General features: G+C 39.0%; 2 long non-coding RNA genes across 3 annotated transcripts in view; one reads left to right on the top strand and one right to left on the bottom strand.

Annotated features, from left to right (window-relative positions):
• Window positions 1-15,445, bottom strand: part of LOC140500952 (uncharacterized) — a 53,804-nt gene extending 38,359 nt beyond the window's left edge. For both annotated transcript variants that reach the window (XR_011965986.1, XR_011965987.1), the window contains exon 1: window positions 15,028-15,445. This is a non-coding gene — a long non-coding RNA (uncharacterized lncRNA). The remainder of the gene's footprint in view (window positions 1-15,027) is intronic.
• LOC140500953 (uncharacterized) lies at window positions 812-17,701 on the top strand. The gene is made up of 3 exons (XR_011965988.1): window positions 812-1,507; window positions 2,159-2,266; window positions 4,906-17,701. It is a non-coding gene; the product is annotated as an uncharacterized lncRNA (long non-coding RNA).
• Window positions 17,702-21,481: the final 3,780 nt, after the last annotated feature.

Genomic DNA, 21,481 nt, shown 5'->3' with positions numbered 1-21,481 from the left:
TATGGAATTAGATAAATGAATTTTTTGATAATTGCTATGTATGTATATTCATTGTAAATGTGGTATTGGGATCCTGCTTCCCTCAATAATAGAACAGCAATCAGAAGTTAGATTGAAATTAATTGTACAGAAAAATGAAGGGTCCCTAGAACCGTTTTTAATAGTAATACCAACATTAATAGTACACATCTTAGAATGAACTGAATATTCTAAAATAAAGACCTATCGTATTCTTATGGTCCAAGGATTTCATGATAGGTTTGTGTCAACTAAATCCAATACATGTTGATTAAGTATATACCATAAGCACTATTCAGTGGTAGGCTCTAGGGACACAGAGATTAGTATTTGTCTTTAAAAAGCTTACTTTGAAGTTTTGGAGTGTATTAGGTCTTTGTGTCATACAAGATGCAAAATATTTTTAAACAAATAAGTTAGAATTTCAACATCCAAATGAATGCTTTGCTCTTCAAAGTTGTTACCTTGAGAAACTTTCCGCTTGTTTCGTTTTGGAGACTTTTTTAAAATCAGTGCCAGAAGAATCCATGGCATATTCATTTCTGTTAACCAAAGAGTGAGACATCTTCCTGTTTTGAAAATGGATTTATTTTTTCTAGAAATGGACGTTAGCGATTTGGAGACCAGAACTATCAATAAAATCTACGATCAAAGTGTGTCAAGAGGTCGAAGTGAAAAACTGTATATATCATAATGAAAAATTTATTTCTGAACTCAAAAAATACCAAAGTGGGAATTTCCATATACATAGTAGAACCAAAGAGAGAGAGAGAGAGAGAGAGAGAGAGAGAGAGAGAGAGAGAGAGAGAGAGAGAGAGAGAGAGAGAGAGAGATGGATTATGAAACTTCAGATCTCTGTGATCTGTAGCTTGCTTTTCTTTTTAGCTTTTAGATCTATCTTGTTTGCTTTTATTTCTTTCTGACCTTCCCCTCTGGTCTAGTCTTTGCATTAAAGAAATACCTCGATGACCCTCCTTCTTTTCTTTTCCTTTTTCTCCCTATTCTACTCCTATTCTGTCATAGAGAAAAAAATAAAGAAAAACAAAGCCTTTGTAACAAATATGAGGTCAAATAAAACACATTTCCACATTGGCTGTGACAGCAAATGTATGTCTTGTTCTGCATTCTGAGTTCATCATCTCTCTGTCAAGAAAGGCAGCATGTAAAAAGCACTTTATAAACCTTAAAGCACTATAGAAAAAGTCAGCTATTATTATGACTATTTTGGGGACAAATGAAGTATGACCATAAGGTAATGAGACAGCAGCCTCAAACAGTGGAATTATCCCTGAACTGGGGAGTCAAGAGGCCTGAGAGAATTAGAAATTCATAGAATTTATAGCTGGAAGGAACTTTAGAGACTATCTAATTCAATGTCTTTGTTTGCAGATGAGGAAACTAAATCCCAGAGTGGCTATGCAACTTGTCCGAAGTCTTATGGGTAGTAAGTAGCCCAAGAGGGAATTGAACACAAGTCCTCTGACCCTAGGTAAAATACTCTTTCCATTACACTAGTACATATATGACCTTGGGCAAGTCACTTCTATCACTTCTGTGCTTTCTGCAAATCTCAGTTTCTTCATCTATGAAATACAGGAAGTTGGTCTGGATCAGGGGTATGAAACCCACATGTGACTCACAGTACTTCCCAGTGAGGATGAACTAGATTAAAATATAATTGGAAAACATTTAACAAAAGAAATAAAAAATACGATAGAACATAGATAATACTGGTTTTCTAAGTCAATATGTGGATTGTAGAGGTCCTAATGTATGGCTTAGTGGTCCCATTTCTACATGACTTTGACACCATAAACTAGACTCTAGGTGATCTGTAAGAGAACTTCCACCTCTAAAATCTATGGTTCAATGATTTTTATTATATGATCTGTAAAGTGGGTCTGTAGGCGAGTATAAAACAGGTGTTTCCAAAATGCTGGGAAGGAAGCATTACTGGAATAACTTCCCAAATTCCTACTTTGAAGGAGATAAAAGTCACTAGGGCCCCAGGTTAATGTATACTCCTTGATGGCCAGAGCTTTTTGATTTACCTTAGTATCTGCAACACTTTGTGTAGGGCTTTATACATAGGAGGTACTTGCTAAATAAATTAATGAAAATCAATCTCATTGGTTTATAGCCACAGCTGTGCAGATGGACTTTAGTTACTGAAATGGGAGGTTGATGTCGTTATGAACAGTGGGTTCTCAAGCAAAATTCCACACAACATTTGGAAAGAATACACATGGTGAGTGTTAGAATATGTATTTTAAATGCCATTTAATAAACAGTTCCATTAATTCCATGACAAAATTCATTATCTGATGTGTGTATGTTATACATGGGTATGTGTGTATGTTTGGGTGTATATGTTATATGTGTGTTTTGTATATAGTATGTGTATTTGAGTGTGCTTGGGGGTGGTACGTGTATGTGTTTGTGGTATGTGTGTAGCATGTAAGTAAAGTACAAAAGAGATGAATAAGATGAAAAAATAATGTCAAAGTCTCTTGCTATTAAAGTCAGCATTTCCCAGTGTGGGCTTAAGCAGTTTTTGAAAAAGTGTAAACGCTTAACCTCTGTGAGGCAGGTCATAGGGCAGAACATTGACTCATTGGCCAAAAAGAACAGAGAGAAAGAGAATGACAGCATGGACATATGGGAAATAGTCCAAAACACGATCCAGTTCTTTTGTTATCCTTCCTATTCACTTTTAGCTATTCTGTCTATTGATATATGTGTGTATATATATGTATATATTCAATTACTTATATGCCCATTAGTGTATTTATTTTTATTTATTTAGTTGGTTATTTGTGTCATTTGTATGTTTGTTCACTTATTCTTTCATCTGTCCATTAATTCATTCATCCATTCTACCATCCATATTTCTTCCTTCCTTCCTTCCTTCCTTCCTTCCTTCCTTCCTTCCTTCCTTCCTTCCTTCCTTCCTTCCTTCCTTCCTTCCTTCTTTCCTTCCTTCCTTCCTTCCTTCCTTCCTACTTTTCTACTTATCATTATCTATCTATGGTAAAACCATTGAGATAGGTAGAGAGAGGGATGGGATAAGGGAGAATGAGAAGTGCAGTATAATAGAGTTCCATAATATCATGTATTTAGAGCTGGAAGGGACTTTATAGGTCTTTAAGTCCCACCCCCTCATTTTATAGACAATGGCATGTAATCCTAGAGACGCTAAATGACTTCCCCAGGTTCACAGAGCTCACAAGCAGAGGAAGCAGGTTTTAAACCCAGGTTTCAATTCACTCTGCCAAGCTGCCTCTACTGCCTCCAGTGTCTAGGTGCTAGAGATGAAATGGAATCCTTGGAAATGCATTTAAAAATTTTGCTGAGATTTAATTCCTGATGGCAATATTTCTCCCTGTCCAAATATGTGATAGTTTGCTTCATTAGGTAGTGAATGTCCCTTCACATAATGTGTTCAAACAGGGGCTGGATGACCACTTGTCAGGGATGTCACAGAGGGTATTCATGCACTGGGCAGGGGCTTGGACAGCATGACCTCCAAGGTCTCTTCTAACTCAGTGGTTCTATGACTGCATGCTTTTTATGAGCCTTAAGAGCATAAGATTTACGTAGGATTGCTTCAGGAACCTTTGATCTATTTTGAGCTGTTTCTGATTCTAAGAGACGATAGGTAAGGCAATTGATTCTGTGCCTTAGTTTCCACAGTTGAGAAATTGGAACTACCTATCACTTTCTGAAGACAAAGGGAAAAGAATTTCACCACTATTAATCAGGGTAAGCTTATTAAAGTAAAAGCTATGAGTTTAGTGGGGTCGTATACAAACATAAAGGATTTTTCTAAAAACAAGGATTTTAACTGTGTTTTCCTTTAAAAAAAATCCATTGTTCCAGTCATCGTTGCCTCAATGCCAGCTCTCTATGCCTTTCGTTAATGTGCTTCTCGAGGAACAGTCTTTAAATGAGAAGTTACGGCTGCTTTTCTGATTGAAACAAACTAGTGTTGATTGCTGATCAGCCATCTGTAAAGGAGGGCACCTCAGGAAGGATATGAGCTAATGAAAAAATGGACCTGATTTGAAAGTGTGATGGGCTTCATGCCACAGGCCAGTCTGAGTGGCATGAGATTATATCAGTGCAAGTGAGAGGTAGATTGAGAATAAGTAACTTCTGTCTTAAAGATTAAATGGCAAATTTGCTATTAAATGTGAAAGACATAAAATGGAATTAACGCTTTGAGGGTGTTAGCTGTGGTTAGATACACTCTGCAGATGGGACTGCCATTCTGTCACTAGCTTTTGTCAAATGGCCCGCTCTTCTTGTTGCAGCTCAATTAATACTTATTCCCAAATATCAATTAAAGAAATGGGGAACGGTGTTGACCCTTAACAGCTGCCTGCATGTTACCTATGACTGAGGGACATTTTGTGTGTCCTTTCTTCTCTTGATGACCTTTGTAGCAGGCAAAATATTATTGATGAAACCAATAATTTTCACAGAGAGCCAATTGATAATTCTCATTAATGTTGGAAGAAGCCATGGGGAAGAAGCCATAATTCCATTATGAATTTTATTCTTTAGAATATCTCATCATGACCTAGCCTATCTTCTCTACTTCTTGGTTTCCTGGGAGCAGAAATTCTAGCTTGTTTAAGGATGCTTATAGTACTCGGGGACCAGCATGTGATAGGTCTCACTGTCCAAGGAAGGAGTTGCATTAACTTTTAAAGGAAGAACAGCTAATGAGAACTACCTAGAACTTGACCTAGATTCTTTCTCTTAGTCTTTTTGCCTGAGCCTGCATGTTACCCATGCCTGAGGGACATTTTGTGTGGCCTTTCTTCTCTGGATGACCTTTGTAAGCAGATAAAATATTATTGATGAAGTCAATAATTTTCACAGAGAGCCAACTGATAATTCTCATCAATGTTGGAAGAAGCCATGGGGATATTATTACCTTTCTAAGCCAACCTGCTGAGCTGCTGGAGCATGGAGAAGTTGTTAAGTATTCCAAAGATTTTACACGATTTGGCAGTCAAGACTATAGAACCAGAGACTCATCTCAAAGGTATTGTCATGGAGGCTGGGGCAGGGGCTATGTCTTCTTCCTTTCACAGACCTATGACTTTTGCCATTCTGGATTCAAACCCAGCTTGGCTAAACTTCAGTTGTCCAAAACCTTACTAGAAGGTTTCACTAGTCATCTATGACTAGCTAACTGTTTGGTCTAAGTATCTCTAGAGCTACCTTTTTTGGTTCTTGGACAACAGGTATTGAATTCTTCCTTGAGCAATCTTAGTTATTCTGGCCTGGTATGAGTTGCTAGAGGTTTTGCTTTCCCTTCATTGCTTTCAGGAATACAGGGTCACCTCCCTGCTATGATGAGGCAAGAGCAAGATTCTCATTGAAGGACTGTGTCTACATGACAATAACATCTGAAGGAAAATTAGAAAATATGGTTCAACATCTGGCTCCTCAGGGTTTGTCTGCATTGTCCTATATTTCTTGCTTTCCTTAGTTGTGAGTCTATTGGTCTAGGTGACACAATAAATAACATGTTGGACCTGGAACCAGAAAGATCTAGGTTCAAATCCTACCTTGGACAAATACTAACTTTGGGCAAGTCAATTAATCTCTTTCAGTCTCAGTTTCCTCATTTATAAAATGGGGATAATAATAGTAACTACTTGAGAAAATATATGCAAAGAGCTTTGCAAATCTTAAAGTGTTATGTAGGTGCTATTATTATTATACAAGATGCAGATAAAACTCCTGCCCTCTTCTCTATGCAAGTCGGAAGGAATTAATCTGTTTTAGAGTTCTCCTGCCTTCTGACCTATGATTGCAGAAGTCACAGGACTCAGGACTATCCCTTTGGTTTTTCTGGATGCCTAATTTCAAACTTATGCTGTTCCCTTGTTCTTGACTCTTGCCTTAAATTTCCATTATTCCATATTCCAATATATAATTCTATTCTCAAGAACTTCTGATTATGATCTGACCTAGCTGCTCTACTCCTTGGTTTCCTGAGAGAGGATATTCTAGCTTTTTTAAGGATGCTTCTAGTACCCTGGGGCCAGAATGTGACAAGTCTCACTGTCCAAGGAAAGAATTTTTAAGGAATAAGGTATTGAGACCTACCTAGAACTTGACCTAGATTCTTTCTCTTAATCTTTTTGCCAGAGCCATATGTAGATCAAATTCTTACATTAGTCCCAAGGCTCTCTGCCCTAGAGTAGCTGTGAACACAAGGTCCAGTCCCCGGGTATTCTCTTCTGGACACTTGGACCCCTGATAATTGGCTAGTGCAATCTTCACAAGGAGATAGGTAACAACCCCAAATTTCTTACACTATCACAGAGCATAATGAACATGGAGCCAATGGTCCTGTGATCTAGGGTTCTAACATAGGGGATAGGGACACATGCTTCCTGGGGGTTGAGGAACATTTCTATACTTCCTTCCTTAGAAAATCCTGTCAGACACCTTGTCTCCTAATAGTCTGGAAGCATTGGATGAAATTGCCCCAACAAGATTCTCTAGGCTCTCCCTTCTGCTTTACCCAATGGTCCTATTGACCCTTCTCTCTCCAGTTGAATTCACAATAGGCAGAGTTGTGGATTGGTTACAGTTCCATGACAACTTCTTTGATCCTGTTAAAGGGAGTTAAATTCCACCCCTCCTCCCAAATTCTTCTCTAAACCCTTTCATGAATTGACCATTGGTAGTACCTGTGTGACCTTGAGCAAGTCACTTAACCCTGATTGCCTACCCAAAAAAATAAAATAAATTGACCTTGACTATGACTATGACTAATGATTAATGGTGAATGACTACTTCTGCCTTGTTCACAGAATCTATCAGAATGGGATATAGATGATTAGAGGAATCACATTATTGCACTCAGAGGGGATTCTGATATCTGTCTAGTCCAATGTACACCTAAAGAAGTATCATCTCCAAAATATGCTTTCCAGGTGGTCATTTAGCTAGATTTCAGATGAGATTTCCTCAGGGGGCCAATTCCACTTTGAGATAATTCTAAATTAAAAACAACGACAACAAAATAACTTTCCTTACAAACCTAATTTGCCATTTTATAGCTTCTACCCATTCCTAGTTCTGTCCCCCAAAAGCCAAGCAAAGCAAATGAAATCCTTCAGTGAACTACAGCCCTTGAAATACTTACAGATGGCTGTCACATCTTTTTTAGACTTTTCTAATGTAGGCTAAAAATCCTCCGTTCTTTTAACCATTCCTCATGTAATAGTAATGATGAAGATGATACATAACCTTTATATAATTCTTCCTTTGTGCTGGACACTGTGGAAAACACCTTATAATGATTATTTCATTTCATTCTCACAACACCACCAACAACTTTTACCTACCTGGAAAGTTTTGTTGCTGTTTAGTCATTTTTCAGTAACATCCAACTCTTCATGACCCCTTTTGGGATTTCCTTGGCAAAAATACTGGAATGATCTGCCATTTCCTTCTCTGGCTTATTTTACAGATGAGAAAACTGAGGCAAACAGGGTTAAGTGACTTGCCCATGAACACACAGCTAGTAAGTGTCTGAGACTGGATTTGAACTCAAGTTTTCCTGGAGGCTTAACACTCTATTCACTGTGCCACTTAGTTGCCCTCCCTGGGAGGTAGGAGCTATTGTTACTCTCATTCTATGAGGAAACTGAGGGAAACAGAAGTCAAGTGACTTGCCAAGGATCATACAGCTAGGAAGTGTCTGGGGTCAGATTTGAACTCGGGTCTTTCTGACTGCATGCTCTACATTGTAGTCCCTTCACCATCCTAGTCACTCTCTGGATACTATTTAATTTATCATTGTCCTTTCTAAAATGTAGCATTTAGATGAACATAATGCTCAATATTTGATCTGACCACACATCTGAGACTATCACTACCCTTGCCATGGATAATCCCTGGACAAGGAAAACAAGCCTGGGCCCAAAATGTCAGACTAAAGGAGTCACAATTTGTATATTGTTCAGTAGAATCCATGCTGCCAAAATCACAGCACATTTCATAACTATGTGCATGCCCAAAATGCTTGGATATTCACCTCTTATTCTGTGAAGAGAATTATTTTCAAATATATAGATGCTTAATAATACACTGAAATGCAAAAAAAAAAAAAAAAATCTTGATTTCTGAGTATTTTTTTTTTTTTACTTCCTTCAATAGATAGAAAATACATCCTTTCAAAATCGTGGTCAGCCAGTCATGATGGTTCACACCCAGAGTCCCTCCTACTGGGGAGGCTGAGGCTGGCAGATCCCTCAAGTTTAGGAGTTCTGAGCTCCAGTAGGAGCATGAGTACCTACACCCTCTGGCACCAAGGTGATGAAATCCCAGGAGAAGGATTGGGGGTGGGGGATACCAGTCTGCCTAAAAAGGAGTGAACTGGCCCAATTTGGAGACAGAGCAGGTCAAAGTTTCCATGCAGATTAGGTAGTTGGGGTCTGTGAGCAGCAGCTGCATTCTAAGCTGGGCAAGATAAGGAGACCTAATCTTAAAAAATAAATCAAACAAACAAACAAACAGACCAAAACACAAAATCATTGAGTCCATCTCCATTTACCTAGAGGCTATGACTATGTGTGTTCAACCTAATCAGATGCACCTGAAAGATTTCGTCAATCCGATCGAACACGTTTTATTCAGACAGTTCTGCAGCGGGTTGATGTTTTTGGGTTCCTCAGCTTACTGGGATGTATAAATTGACTGTAGCAAATCAGAAAGAACTACCAAATTATGAGTCATGTCTGAGTCTTCCCTGCACATGTAGATACAGCTTGTGTATGATACGCTATGTGGTGTGACATTTCATTGTGTGGAATCTTTCCCTCTGTTATATTGCATCATTTTGTATGCTTATGTGACTCAAGATGATGTGGCACGATCAATGAAATGTAACAGAACGAGTGATATAAGGTGGATAACACTCTCTTTTAGATTGGATATGCACCATTAATTCTCTTCTTCACCCCCTTTAAGAGCAGTGTGTGGGAATTTACTGTACCTACAAGCAAAGGGTGAAAGGCAGTGGCTTTTGCCATGTGTATAGTAGGTAATGATATCTGGAAACTTTCCCTACATACCACAACATGGACTGGGTCTTCCCCCTCCCCTGCTGCTCCAATTTTGAGACTCTCTTGACACAGGCTGGTGGTAGTCATTCCAAATAATAGGACAGTTTTGTGATGATGAAAGTGTCAACAGGAATCAGGGTGAGAGAAGCAAGCTCATTTTCACTTTTGACCCAAGAAGGAGCTATCCCCAGATTTCCAGATGTGAAAAAACTCATGCACTAATTAGCACTGTCTCTTGCCCTCAGCATCAATTTACTAAGCCACCAGTTCAAACAGAACATCCCAGAACATGGTAGCATTCTTCTCTAAAAAGGTTCCAAATAGATGGCAGATTAATCACTCAGTGAATCTCACCTACTTCTTTAGATATAATATCTCATATTTTCATAGTGGCATCTTTCTGCTTGCTTTAGTTTTATAGTTAATATTAAGAAAGACACATATCTGATAAACACAGAAGAAGCAAAAATAAGAGCTTCTGTCCTCAGAGATTGAAATATTACAGAGCTATTTCCTTATTAATTCTCAGAAGATTATTGCCAGGAGGGCACTAGATGTCCTTGATGTTTTCTCTGCGGAGGTCAGAAAAAAACAGACCCTTCCTCTTCCCTCCACTCCTCTCACTTTCGGCACCATAACTATGTTTATACTTGGCTCAATTAAATTAAATTCAACAAGCATTTGTCAAGTTCCTACTACATGCAAGAACATGTGGTGGGCGCCAGGGCCATAAAGGCAAAAATGAAACTGTCCCTGCTTTCAGGCAGCTCACCGCTTAGCGGGTGGTTGTGGTGGAGTTAGAACATGGACACAGAGAAGTAAATACAAAAGATATACAAATATTTTCCAGGGAGTTGGGGAGAGGGCATTAACAATTGTGGATTTCAGAAAAAGCTTCATATACTTGTGATTCCTAGGTGAGCCTTGAAGAGAGTTCATATTTCCAAGAGACAGAGGCATGGAAGTAGGAGTAGCATTGTCTTAGGCAACAGGAAGTGGGACAATCTGGGTGGAGCATGGAGTTTGTGAGAGGGAATAATGTGAAATAAATCTGAAATTTACAGTATAGGATAAAGCCCTATTTTGAAGGACTTAATGGATAAATAAGAGGCTCAAAGGATGAATCAACCATTACTGTACTATCCAGTGATCTCTATAGGTGACTGTCTCAAAATATGGATGACTCACACCTTGTTCATAGGAAATCATTTAAGAGCCATCTTTGCATTTCTCAAAGAACTAGGGAGTATATCTTTCTCCTAAGTGCTCTTCAGCTCCTTGTGGTTCAGAAGAGCAGTGGGGGCATGGAGAAAATACTCTGCTCCCTGGGTGGACCTTAAATAAAGGAGGGATTCTCCACCTCCATGGAAATTCAGCATGGTTCAATTCAATAAGTATTTATTAAATGCTTATTATATGCAGGGCATTTCCACAGGAGCATAGTTGCTCAATTCATTTTCTGTTGCTTTCTACCTACCTAGTGGGTGAAAATACTCCCAGAGTTCCCTCATACATACAGTATGCTAAAATGGTCTAAAATTTAAGTCAAAATATTTTGGCATGGAGGAGTGATATGTATTTTGAATAACAATTTGCATAACAAAATGGATAACAATATTGAAGGGTAGCAAGGCTTACTTTTTAAATAAGGACTGCTTGTAAAAGAAGAAATGGAGACTATCAAAAATCATATGAAGAAATACTCTAGTTCAGAGGTGGGAAACCTGTGAACTTGAGGTCACATATGGTCCTCTGGGTCCTCAAGTGTGACCATTTGACCAAACCCAGACTCAGTCAAGGGTCACACTTAAGGACCTAGAGGGCCACATGTAGCCTCGAGGCTGCAAGTTCCCCACCCCTGCTCTAGTTCATTAATAAAAATGAGAAATACAGATTAAAACATTTCTTAGATTTCACCTCACTCCTGTCAGGTTGGCATAGATGAAAAATGACAAAAATGGTAATTGTTGAAGGGGCAATGGGAAGATAGTTACACTAATGCACATTTGGTGAAGCAATGCATTTATCCAACCATTCTGGAATGCGATTTGGACCTTTACTAGAAAAGTCGCCTAAACTATATTATGTGCCTTGACCCACTGGTATTTTTACAGAGTCTATTTATCAAGGAGGTCAAAGACAGAGTTAGGGCTCATGTGTAAAAATAAATAAAGTGAAAAATTAAAAGGAAAGTATATACTTATTGTTTGGGGAATGTCTGAACAAATTGTGGCATTGGTTTTTGAGAATATTATTGTGCCAAAGGAAATGGTGAATATAAAGAATTATGGGAAGATTTGTATAAATGGATGGAGATAAAAAAGCAGAACCAAGAAAATAATTCACATAGTCATCACAGTATTTGAACTTCAGAGGACCTCCGGTGAAGCATGCCTTCCTGGATGTCAGGAAGACCTAAATTCAAATCTGGCCTCAGACCCTTACTGGCTGTGTGAGGATGGCAAGTCACTAAATCTGTTTGCCTCAGTTTCTTCAGCTATAAAATGGGGGTACCATTACAGTTATATTACATTAAAATAGTACCTACCTACTAGGGTTGTTTGGAGGATCAAATGAGATAGGTGCTTAGCACAATGACTGGCACATAGTAGGTGCTTAATTAATGCTTATTCCCTTTCTCTTCCCTTTGCCTTCTTTCTTACAAAGGGATGGTAAAATAAAGGTTTGGATTAGGACATATGTTGTCTGACACAACCAAGATGTTGGTTTGATTTGTTTAATTATACTTTTTTCCAAGGGAGAGCTGGGGGAGGGGGATCTTTGCTAAGTGACTCACACACACAAAAAGCAGCAATGATATATTATTTTTAAACAATGCCTGTTGAGAGGAATTATAAAAAAAAACCAACAATATCCAAGACACGAATTTGATAGGAACATAACATTGTGTCTCTCCTAAATAAAGTTTGACTTACAAGTAACCTTTGAATTGCCAAATGCCAGACTTTTAATTGCCCCTCTTTACTCAAGAGCACGTAAATCAAACTTTATTTCATGGCATATGTTTTTCTTCTGCTAACTTTGGTGACTTAGAAGTACACAAGGTTTTGTTTTTCAGTTGGGTTATTAATGGGCCTAAACATTTTCCAGAGCACATGATTTAATATGATTTGAATATGTGTTATATTTACTGGATGTTACTAAATTTGCTGAACCAAGTGCACTCCCTTCCTGTTGCCAGTCTTACTATATACAATGCCTACAGTGTTTCATGTTCTTTGTGGGCATACATGGTTCAACAGGGTAACCTGTGTAGAGGTCTGTAAAGAGTACTGTTTCTAGAGGAAGGTGTAGAAAGGAAAATGGTCTTTTACACCTCCTTGGTTGACAGTCCCTGGGAGCCATCCTCCCCAGATATCTGATAGTCAGTCTGGAATGGGTTTCCTGCAACACTGTGTGATGCTAACTTCGATAGACTTAGCTCTTCTCAGCAGTGCAAGGGTCTAAGACAATTCCAGCTCATAATGGAAAATGCTATCCACATCCAGAAAAAAGAACTATGGAGTCTCAGTGCAGATCAAAGCATACTACTTACTCTCTCTTTTTTTCTTAGTTTGTGTCTTCTTTCTTGTGTTTGTTCCTATTGGTTCTAATTCTTCTTTATAACATGACTAATATGAAAATATGTTTAATATGAATGCATAGGTAGAGCCTATATTAGATTGAACGCCGTCTTGGGGAGAGGGAAGGGAAGAAAGTGGGAAAAAATTTAGAACTCAAAATCTTATAGAAGTGAATATTGAAAACTAAAAATTACTTAATTAAAAAATACACTGCATTAGACCATATTAAATCCTTAGCTTATACTTTTGGAGACCAAGGTTCCTAACTCTACTCAGCACAGCACCCAAGTCATTGACAGCTGATTGTTCTCCTAGGGGCAAAATGTACCTGTGTACCTGACCAGTCACCAAGACAGAGGCAACAGCTCAGGTGGTTGTCTTGATTCCCTATTAATGATTGGTTATGTTTTGAATAATTTGTCACTTCTTTCCCTTTGACTGTTGCTTCTAAAACATTTTTGTCTGAGAGATCCTTTTTTGCCCTTAAAAAATATCCAAAAACTATCCTCACTAACCCCCAGCACCAGTTTGTTTTCACTGGTTTCTCTATCCCTTCAAAAGAGTTATTTGATCTGGGCCCAATGTGGCCCCAGTCGATGGAAGATATGTTCAGAGGTGAATTCTCAGGTAAGAGGCACTTTGTTGTTGACAATGGAAAAAGATTGAATGAATAGGGATAAATGCAAAGTTATTCGCATTTAAGTTTTAAGAAGAAATCAACTAATCTTTACAAGATGGGAGGCACTAGGCTAGAAATCTCTGTGTCAAAAAAGAAGCCAGTGGTTTTAGTTTACTGCAAGCTCAATTTAAGTCATTAGAGGGATGCGGTACGCATTACAGCTATTGTAATCTTAATAGAAATACAATGTTCAGAACAAGAGAGGCCATAGTTCCATTGAACTTCCTAATCCAGAAACTAGCAGAACCACCAGCTAGCCAACAAAAATTAGGGGCTGTGTGTTTCTATACTGAGGCAGACAAAGGGAGCTGAATATTGCAATCTGGAATGAGCAAAGTCTAGTCACATTTGAATACTCTAATTATGAGTAGGTCAGAAAGTCTAGTTGGTAGAATGTCCCTGCTCTTGGATATTAGTGAGTCCCTCTAGCTCTGTCTTTAGTTATATCTTTCACCTCCTTTTCTGAGTGAAGGGGTATGTATCAAGGAGTCTCTGTCATCAGTCATTAAACATGTGGTCTTTTGGAACTTATTTTTGAACAGGAGGGTCACAGTGGACTCCTATTCTTCAACCTGGTACTGTTTACCATTACAGAGCAGGGAGTCTGTCTTCATCTGTCTCCCTATTTGCCTCTATATGGATTACAGAGATGCTGTCTTTTGACCAGTGCCTATAAATTAATTTTTCTCTTCTTGATATTCACATTATATGTCATTCTCTCTTGTCTCTGATTTAATTCCTGTAGGGAGATGTGAGCTTACAGAGATTCTGGTGTTTTGTTTTAAAATGACTTTCAGTCAATAGAACTTGAACATTCAAGTTGAGACCCTTCAAAGACCAAATTGACAAATGTTAAAGGGCTAAAGAAATTGGCTGGCTCTGCCGCCTGACCCGCTGTTGTTCTGTGATAGTCCTAGACTGTACAAGCGAGGCAGCCAAGTACACAGAAGGAGGAACGAGTGTGTCAAAATGCAGCACTCACTACCATTTCTCAGCTCTGTGACTTACTGGCAAACCAGGCGGCTCACCTCGGCCTTGGTTCGCCCATTCTCAATTCTCCACAGAGAAGAGCAAATGCAGCACAGAAAGAATGGAAGGTGCCAGGGCTTACCACGGGAGATAACAAAGTACTCGCCCTGCGAAGCCTCTGCCCTGACCACTGACTTTTAATACCTGCCAAAGGAATTTTAAATTCCCAACGTTAAAGGCAATGCAATTCCTCTTGGATGCAGCTGTATTTTATCAATGTATTACCCTTAATGACTACACGAATATGGATGATAATGAAGCATATTGCAAACAGGTGCACTTCATTCCGCCCCTGGTGGCCCTGGACAGCTGCTGCCGTTATGTGATATCTCAGCTGGGGTGGCAGCTGGAGCTGCAGAACATTTCCCTGGGGTAGCAACCTCACTCCACCCTCAGTCCCTGTGCCCGCCCATTTCTACCCCATGCCACCCCCAGTGGACATTCTCTGATCACAACAGCAGCTTTTTGATAAACCTAATACACACCTGCAGTTCAATGGTGGCAGTATGCCAACACAGGACTCTATTCTGCAATCAGAAATGAATCTCAAAGTCAGGGGGAGGGAGGGCATCGAGGACATTGCCAATAATTCCATGCCCTTGGTATCATCTTGACCTACCTGAAGTGCTACTGCTGTCTGCCAGGTCCTGGCTTATATCTCCTAGAAACCTTTGTCCATTTTTCAGTTTGATGCCAGGCACAAAAAAAGCCAACCTGAAGGAGTATCTGAGAGTATTTCGCTGTGAACTCAATGGGACAATAGGTTTCTCTGACCTAGAAAGGAAAAAAAAAATTATCTAAGAAAGATCTCTCACAAGAAGTCCTGAGCTGAGAGTTGGAAGGAGTAGCTGACTGCCAGGAGGTACAGCATAGGGTATGGGATCCAATGGACAGATCATCTAAGATGCACTGATGCATTCCAAAGGGAGGCAAATTGCTTTCCTGCCAAAAAAGTAAACAGAAACCCTAGCAACAACCTGTCCCCCCCCAAAAAACAAAAACAACAAAAAAAAGCCAAACCACACACATAGACATAAGAGAGGGAATTGAAGGATTCAGGCACTTAGAAGATCTGGAGATTTACGATCATGAGATACAGCTTGGGTTTTCTCCAGGCCTGTAAACAGAAATCTTGAAGGAAAACAGAATGTCCTTCTCTATGTTCGTGATGTTCCTAAACTCCTATCTTCTGAATCTCCCCGAACTTTTCAGTGTGGCCTCCATTGTGTTTGTGCCTCACCATGGCTTTTAGTGGATTCCTCCCATGAGCTAAATTAGCTCATAAAAATGTGATTGCCCAGATGAGTGTACCCAGATGACACTGGGGGTCCTCCCTTTTCTCTGCAACCATTTGGGCCAGGAATCCTTGTGGTCCCAAGATTCCCGAGCTTGGAATCTAATACAAACATCGGTCAATATAGCAATGGCTAATTGTTCATGTTAGATTTCCTATCTAGATATGACTGCAGAAATGTCATGTTTACCCATGATAAAGAAACACCAAAATGTCATTAACAGTTTCAGAAACATCCTGTCCCTGCTATTTTTTAAATTTTATTAATGGAGAGTATAGCTTCCCCTTGAGTCTTCCAAGCTGGTATTCTGCTTTCTCTTCTTTTTCTTTTGTCTTTTCTATGAATTTTCTTCTTGAATGAATTAACTCATCAGCCCACATTTTGGATGCTATTTACAATGAAAGGCTAATCATTTTAGAGGAAGGGAGCTTTCAGAATCTAAATGATTGTTATCAGCATCAGCCAGGCATATTCTCTCTTTCCACTTTGGGAGCAGAGGATGGAAAAAAGATCCAGCTTTGACTGCTCCAACTGCCTTCTAGCAAGAAGGAAAGTAGCATTTTGTCCTGTCCTACATAAACCTGAAGGTGTTGGTTAGTTAGTAAAAAAAAGTCAGGCTGAGGATGTCCTCGCAGAACGAATTGTGAGAAAAACTAATACATAGTTGACTCAGGCTATTGGACATAGACACTGGCTGCTTTATTACTAAAAATGTACTTAAGTGGTTAAACATTAATGTCAATATCAGCTGTGCTTTGAACTAAGAATCCAAGCATTCCCACACTCAGATTTAGAACTGGATAGGACCTTAGGGGCCATCTCATCTAGTCACTTCATTGGACAGATGAGGACACTGAGCCCAGTGGGGATAAATGATTTGTTCAAGGTCAATAGGTAGTAAGGATCAGAGACAGGATTTGAAGTCAAGTTCTGTCACTCCTGAACACTGCAGAGTTCTTTTGACTACACCTCATTGCCTTCTAGATATGCCAATTTTACCTATGAGACAGAAGAGACCTTTGAGACTACCTAATTCAGGGGTTCTTAACCTGGAGTCTATAGTAACCAAGGATATATTTCCTTGGATAGATTTCAGGTGGCCTGTAAACTTGGATGGGGAAAACCTTACATCTTTGTTTCACTAAAATGGGCTTGCTTTGTAATCTTATGCATTTTATTTTAGACACTTGAAGATATGATACAGAGAAAGGATCCATAGACTTTATCACACTGTGAAAGGGGTCCACAACCCCCTTTTTAAAAAAAGTTTAAAAAATCTTCCCAATTCTATTCCAACCATGTTATCATATGGAAGAATGATGACATGGAGAGGTTGTTACCTGCCCAAGATTGTATAGTTAGTCCCAGAGCTGAGACTAGAACCTGGATCTCTTTACTCCAAATCCAAGGCTCTTTATATCACAGTGGTTATTTTTAGCTTTTGTTTATTTTCTGTTGCAGTCACAGGATGTTGGCTTCTCCTGGCTAAGTCAGAAATCCCCCTTAATGGTAGGTTCCTGACATCCTGAATCCTGAGGTTCCAGTGTATAGATAATTTGCTATCACAGAAGTTCCACCCCTCCCCAAGCCTAAAAAGTCATCCAGAGAGTAAAATGAATTAAATGAATAATATTTTCTGTTTCCTTCCTTTCCTCCAATGTTATTCTCCTTAGGTGGGTATGCTATTTATTTCAGGGGCTATGTAATCCATGTAAGACAACTTTGTTGACATTTTTCTAACCAAAGAAAGTCAAAGTTGAGATTCAAGGAATATTTATTGAGTGTCTGCTAGGTACTTGTTATCAGCTTTTGAAATGTTCTTGTGCTTAGCCTCAGAAACTCTTGGCTCTAGAGCTGAAATGATCCTTAGAGTCTGTTTAGGCCAACCCTTTCAATTTGGAGATGAGAAAATTTAGAAAACAGGAGGTTAAAAATGACTTTGGCTTCAAATAAGCTATTTATGAATCTATATTTAATTCATATTTTAGAAAAAAGAAAGTAAAGAATGTTGACTTATTTCACTGAAACCATTGGAGAAATTTTAAGAAGGCAAGATGTAACCAACAAGTCTGAATTCCACCAGATTACCAGTTTTCTTTTTCTGCAATTTGTTGTAGTATTTGGACAACGTGGTGCCCCAAACCCAAGATTTACGTAATAGTACTTGGGGAAAGCAATGTCCCTTAGTGCCTAGTGTTACATGGATACTACAAAGAACTTAGTTACTAAAAGTAATGATTGTATATTGCTCTACTCAAGCACCAACAAATAAGTCCATGAAATATTTGTAAATCTCATTCAATGGCAACACATGTATGGCAAATTCATCCCATTCTTTGTGAAACCAATAAGTCATTGAATATTTGCCCAGGATTAGAGCTGTAAAGATGGTGGGGCAACTGGGGCTTTGTCCTTAGAAAGTAATCTGTATCACTCCTCCAGCAAGTTCAGACAATTGAGCTTAGCTTTTGATAATCAAAAAGTATCAGCTGCCGGTGTTCTCTTTCATTTTGCAGCTTCATTGTATCTGGTTGTGTGCCAGGTATTCTCTTCTTAACCTTTTCCTCTCTTTTAATCTCATAAAATCTGAGATCTCTTGGTCCACTCAAAGGAATTTGTCTTAAAGACTGATTTGTGAGAACTTTTACTGATATTTTGTGGTGCTAGCACCAGATTGTAGAATTGCTACTTAGTATTTCGTCCAGAGCTTTTAGGTGATAAACTTTTTTTACAGATATGAAAATAGGTCTTACAGTCATTGTCATATTTGAAGTCACTAGGAAAGCATTGATTAGAACTCCAGCCCCGACATTTTTGCACTGAAGTTCACCCTACTGTGGACCAGCTCCTTCTTTTAGATTTCACAAGTTATTATAAAAATATAAAGTAATCTTTCAAAGATTGGTTTCCACAGTGAAATATCCATCTGATATTACTTGAAGCTGCTGTTTGAAGTAGAAGAAGCCTCTGTCTGCCGACAGGTACTTAAATACTCGATATTGAAAGAGAACCAGTGAGAGTCTATCTTTGTGTGTGTCCTTCTTAGAAAATGGAAGTCACAAGTGTTTGGATACCAGCAGCACATCTCTGTAGAATGTACTCCTTTAAATCTAGATTAAATATACCATTTTGAAGCCTGACCTTTCAGAGTAATTAAAGATTTCTACTTCATGGCTTTTATAGACATGCTAAGGTAGACACAAGTAGCTCTTTAATGATTAAGGTGGGCTGAGTGTGGAATTTCTTGCTTCATGAAATTTAAGGAGAAAAATGCTGGACAGTCTTCCAAAGCCAGCAGCAGCTGCTGTTGTTTTAAGTTTGCAGTCTGGGTGCCATGAGGCCACCCCTACCCTGCAGAAAAAAGTATTGTTGGTATTACCAGAACACTGGGAAAGTCTCAGGGGGAAAAACAACAACAAAAAAATCAGTCCAGTAGAGCAAATGATAAAGAGGGGACAATGGGGTATAACCATTTCATACCATGACTCTAAAGTCCACTTTGCTTTTCAAGTGCTTTCATGACTACTATACCATTTTGTTCCCACCATGGGGTGTCATGTTAGAGTTGGAAAAGACTTTAGAGGTCAGTAAGCCCCTTTGTTGTCTTCAAAGTGAGGAAAAATGGGTCTCAGAGAAGCAAATTTACTTATCCATGTTCACTAAGAGAGCTAATGATGGAGGCCAGACCAAAACCCAATGAGTATCCTGATTCCTACCTAGTCTAGGACCCTTTTCAACAAAGCATGTCTTGTAATCCTTGAAGAAATTTACAAAGATGCATCATTATTATAACAAGTCAACAGCATCTATTGAGTGTTTACTATAAATATTTACTGCAGCATTGTAATGTTATAGTACCCTTTCAGAATGTGTTTATGGTGCACTAGGGTAGAGGGGGTCTGTGTGAATGGGGATAAGGGGTGGTAGGGTAACACGGAAGGAATTGGCAATAGGATTCTTTTTTTTTTTTTAATTAAACTTTTAACATTTATTTTCACACAATTTTGGGTTACAAATTTTCTCCCCTTTTTTCCCCTCCCCCCCCCCAGACCCAAGCTTTCTAATTGCCCCTGTGACCTATCTGCTCTCTCCTCTATCCTCCCTCCCTGCCCTTGTCTCCGTCTTCTCTTTTGTCCTGTAGGGTCGGATAGCTTTCTTGACTCCTTAACCTGTATTTCTTGTTACCCAGTGGTAAGAACATTACTTTTGGTCCTAACACTTTGAGTTCCGACTTCTTTAGCTCCCTCCCTCTCTACCCCTTCCCTTTGGAAGACAGGCAGTTCAATATAGGCCATATCTGTTTAGTTTTGCAAATGATTTCCATACTAGTTGTGTTGTATAGGCCTAACTATATTTCCCTCCATCCTGTCCTGTCCCCCATTACTTCTATTTTCTTATGGTCCTTTCCCTCCCCATGAGTGTCGACCTTGTATTGCATTCTCCTCCCCATGCCCTCCCCTCTATCCTCCCCCCCATCCTGCTTGTGCCCCTGTCCCCCACTCTCCTGTATTATAAGATAGGTTTTCCTATCAAAATGAGTGTGCATTATATTCTTTCCTTTAGTGGAATGTGATGAGAGTAGACCTCGTGTTTTTCTCTTGCCTCCCCTCTTTATCCCACCACTAATAAGTCTTTTGCTTGCCTCTTTTATGAGAGATAATTTGCCCCATATAACTTCTCCCTTTCTCCTCCCAATATTTCTCTCTCACTGCTTGATTTTGTTTTTTTTTCTTTTTTTTAGTATATGATCCCATCCTCTTCAATTCACTCTGTGCACTCTGTCTCTATGTATGTGTACGTGTGTGCATGTGTGTGTGTGTGTACTCCCACCCAGTGCCCAGATACTGAAATGTTTCAAGAGTTATAAATATTGTCTTTCCATGTAGGAATGTAAACAGTTCAACTTTAGTAAGTCCCTTATGATTTCTCTTTGCTGTTTGCCTTTTCATGGTTCTCTTCATTCTTGTGTTAGAAAGTCAAATTTTCTTTCCAGCTCTGGTCTTTTCATCAGGAAAATTTGAAAGTCTTCTATTTCATTGAAAGACCATTTTTTCTCCTGAAGTATTATAGTCAGTTTTGCTGGGTAGGTGATTCTTGGCTTCAGTCCTAGTTCCTTTGACTTCTGGAATATCCTATTCCATTCCCTTTTATCCCTCAATGTAGAAGGTGCCAGGTCTTGTACTATCCTGATCGTATTTCCACAATACTTGAATTGTTTCTTTCTAGCTGCTTGCAATATTTTCTCTTTCACCTGGGAATTCTGGAATTTGGCCACAATGCTCCTAGGAGTTTCTCTTTTTGGATCTCTTTCATGTGGTGTTCTGCGGATTCCTTGAATATTTATTTTGCCTTCTGGTTCTAGAATCTCAGGGCAGTTTTCCTTGATAATTTCATGGAAGACGATGTCTAGGCTCTTGTTTTGATCATGGTTTTCAGGTAGTCCCAGAATTTTTACATTGTCTCTCCTGATTCTATTTTCCAGGTCAGTTGTTTTTCCAATAAGATATTTCACATTATCTTCCATTTTTCGAATCTGCGCGGTATGTTTTGAGATATCTGTCTTTCTCGAAAAGTCCAAAGCTTCCATCTGTACCATTCCAGATTTGAAAGATCTATTTTCTTCAGTGAGCTTTTGAATCTCCTTTTCCATTTGGTTAATTCTGCTTTTGAAAGCATTCTTCTCCTCATTGACCCCTTGCACCTCCCTTGCAAGCTGAGTTAGGCTAGTTCTCAAGGTGCCAATTTCTTCAAGATTTTTTTGGTTCTCCTTTAGCAGGG

This window comes from Notamacropus eugenii, chromosome 4 (assembly GCF_028372415.1).
Source record: "Notamacropus eugenii isolate mMacEug1 chromosome 4, mMacEug1.pri_v2, whole genome shotgun sequence".
Classification (NCBI taxonomy): domain Eukaryota; kingdom Metazoa; phylum Chordata; class Mammalia; order Diprotodontia; family Macropodidae; genus Notamacropus; species Notamacropus eugenii.
Note: the sequence above shows the minus strand (reverse complement) of the source record. Positions and strands in the feature narration are given on the sequence as shown.